The sequence below is a fragment of the Dermacentor variabilis genome, chromosome 4, assembly GCF_050947875.1.
Source record: "Dermacentor variabilis isolate Ectoservices chromosome 4, ASM5094787v1, whole genome shotgun sequence".
NCBI lineage: Eukaryota > Metazoa > Arthropoda > Arachnida > Ixodida > Ixodidae > Dermacentor > Dermacentor variabilis.
Window position 1 is genome coordinate 143404408 of NC_134571.1, and position 3865 is coordinate 143408272.

The following is a 3865-nucleotide window of genomic DNA, read 5'->3' on the forward strand; positions in this document are numbered from 1 at the left end:
TAGTGTCAATACGTAGCAAAACTTCATATCTGCACATATGAGTCACGTTGTTCTAACCCGAAACGACTCAATATGAGTGGCCAAGCTACTTAAAGAACTGCAACCTGTGATCCAGACACATTTATATTATACGCCGTTATTGCTGTTTCTCGTAAGATTGCCGTGCGACTGGCCGCTCACTTTACGTGTACTCATGGACTTCTTTCACGCTCGGAAAAACATTTTTATGTAGCACGTATTGAAGAACAGAAAGCTGCATCGGGAGTTTTTAATGTTCCCCTACAATTTTCTCATTTATGCTTTTCATCTAATTCTAAACTTTAAGAAGTTCATTTATTCGCGGCAATTATGCAATTAGGTGGAAAGAAAAAAAAATAATCTGAGTAAAAATAAATAAATTATGGTGTTTAACGCGCCAAATCTTCGATCTGATAATGAGGTAGGCCGTAGTAAGTGACTCCGGAAATCTGGGCCACCTGTGGTTCTTTAAAGTGCACCTAAATCTATATACACGGGTGTTTTCGCGTTTGGCCCTATCGAAATGCGGCCGCCATGGCCGGGATTCGATCCCGCGACCTCGTGCTTAGCAGCCCAACACTGCAGACACTAAGCTTATCTGAGTATCCCCAAGCGACGGCAAACATTACCTTTGCTCATTCCAGCTACGCTGCATTTGCATACTTTTAAAGTTTGGATAAAGTTACGTGGGACACCCCGTATACGAAAGGCTAGGGTCGTCACTCCCCACGTCGCAAGCTGCCTGTTGGCGCGGCCGCTTGAGCAACAGTAATCTTTACCGGAAAACGTATAAAAGGCGCGCGACTTGATTCGCATTGTTGTCTGGAGCGCCTTATCATCAACTATGTGGTTCGAATAATTGTCTTTTGCTTGTTATTTATTGTAACGTATGCTGTTTTGCACATTGTATGCGTGATTCCAAAGAATGTATGCACTGTTCGCGTCACTTTGCTGACTGCTTGAAGCCTCTGCCTTGTGGGGATGTGAGCCACTGCTAGTGGCCCTGCACCGCCTCTGGAATCGGCGCATATTTTTGCTGACGGTCGTGAACACGAGAAATGCCGACCAACAATAAAGGCTAACAACTTCGCATGTAAAAGGGTGCGTCCGTTGCACTGACACACCCGCACATTCTTACACCGTGGTCCGTTGTGGGCCACTGATCGTCCTCACCGCGAAACCGCATTAGCATTATTAGCACACAATAGAGGATCCCTCCTCGCTTCACGGAACACGCAGCGCGGTCTCTCCAGGGCGTGCCTGGAACGTGCCCTAGCCTTATCCGCACTGCACGGACCGAGCCCATCCACAAGAAGGCAACAACAACATGCAGTACGAATGGAATGCAGTATGGGTTCGACCACGGAGCTCTCGTTGGAGAGGTTGAATATGTTTGCAACTGAGGTAAAATAGAGTGCCTCAATGGATCTTCTTCCAATTCACCTATGCGCACGCGCGTATCCTCGCCGCAGCTGCATTTCAGGCTGCGCCGCCATTATCACAGGGCAGGCTCGCGAGGCAACGTCGGTGCGAAATGAGCGCGTGACTCCTTGCATGATCCGGGACAATTTTCTGGCTTCGGGTGCCTGAATAATAATTTTGCAGGTGTTCTGGGCGACAGTGTTTGTTAAGGAAACACTTGAGTAGTTTGTGGGAGAGACAGCATGCAATTTTGTCGACGAAAGCTACTTCGTGTACTAAGTAACGCTCGAGCGACAGGCTCGGCGTTTGCGGCAAGTCTCATGCCGTACGCTTGCTGTACTGTCGTTTTGCACAAACCGCCTTGGAATGTTGAACATGTACGTGGTGTGGCGCGGACGGTCAATTTACAATACATTATGCCATGTTGCCAGTGAGCCGTCACGCGATTCTTGCTGAGTGAGGCAAGCCTGCGTTCTGGGAACAGCACGACACCAGCGGTATGAGCATTCGAATCGTACTTGCCGCCCTTCGAATGATTGCGCAGTATCGGCGATTTTTATATACAGACAGGTATATCGCACTGTTTTAGCATTGCTTGAAGAAGGTGTTACCACATGAAGGCGGAAATAGCTATATGGCCAGGTGGGGTCAACAATAAAAAGAATGTCGCCACACAGCTCACTGGAATGCATCTTACGGGACCAAAGCTACACACCCGCTGTGTCGCATTATACAAAACTCGCGAGTCTTTTCTCTTTTTTTTTGCAGGAAAATGAGGCTTTACACGCCTGGCAAACATCGTGTTGCGTCCACTTAGTTTCTGAAATTCGAAGAATAATTCAACCAACAGCATAAAAGCTGTCTTAGTAACTTTGACTGTTGGATAGTATAGTGCCTACCTCACATATAAGGCATAGATAAATATGCTGCGCACATATACTTAAGTATAGAAGATACATTACGGTCACGTCCACGGCGAAAATTCTCCACGAGTATCCACATTAATGCTACCGCAATAAAATAACAAACACTTCCGAAATGTCAATGTTGGGAGACTTACAGAATAGAAGGTGGCTGTTAATCAGTGTCACGCCTGTTACTAAATTTAGATGTGGCAAGGCGTGATTTAAAGTGCACTGCTTTAGTCCTATTATAGATGCTCCCTGTTTGAGATGCCAATAGGTTTCACGACTAGCCCCCATTGAGCGAACGTGACGAAGAAAGCGCGCGTAGATGATTTGTCCTGATAAAAAAGCTATGCTTCCTGGTTTTCCACTACGTGCTACTTACTGAGCACATCTTTATGTTCTTACTTAGTTTCCACCCCAGAAAGGTTTCAGAATAACTGGGTATTCGGGATTCATGTTGAGGGCCCCACGCCAAGCGAATAATTCTATTCATTGCAATATTATGACAATACGGTCAGCGTAGCAATAGTACAGACATTGTAGAGCATAAATTTAGCTAATGGCTTCATTTCCTCGTTGTATGCATTGTTCGTTTAATGTTTTCTGCTTCACCGTGTGAGTGATCTGTTGATCGGTGAATCAGCTGTTTTATGCGCTGTAATATCTCGTTACAGTAATTAATTACAATAAACGTTACAACTACTTCAATAATATCTTATACGAGAAATTATGCATTTGCTCCTGCAAGAAAAGTATTCATGAAAGCGCTGACTGCATGGAGATCAAAGAGCTGAGTCCAGCATGGGGACTCTAATTTTCGCTGCGAAGGCTTCACTGCTGCATTTGGACAGCTTGAAAAGTTTTGCCTCAGTTTACTTGCAATATTTCGGATAGCCCTTTAAAGCTTACAAAGAGTCGTGTGATGTAGAATTTCCTCACATGCCCCAGCGTTATGCAGGCGTTTGAGCAAGTGCCTGCACTCAAATATATGCGCTCATCATAAATGCTGATGTTGGCGAAGCATCCTGTTCAGTTGCGTCAAATTCTACACATGAGAAACACGGTTTCGGTGACTGTTTTGAGCTCACTGATGCGAGACAAGGCGTCAAAGCCGATGCCCAGGATGTTCGCTGTAGCGGAATATCGCGCAACATTTCGTAGCAGTCTGATTTCGTGTACACCACAGGGTGTGTTCTGGAGCCCTCTAGATTAAACAACCATTTGACTTATTCCAAACGCTATAACATTCTCTGAAGTGAAAAAAAAATTAAGTTTTGCAGCGGTTGACGTCATCACACCTTGTACACTTTCTACAGTGCAATCACCTTGTTCTGTGCCATCCACCGTTATAGGGTCCACTAGGCGCACGATGCGCGGCTCGAAAGGGATCGTGCGTCGGTGCGCCACTCTTGCACAGTGTGCGTGACAGCATCTACCTGTGGCTTGACGTCACATATACAGCAACGCAATATTTCACTCGCCACACTGAAAAACCAGTCGATGGATCTGACGGGCAG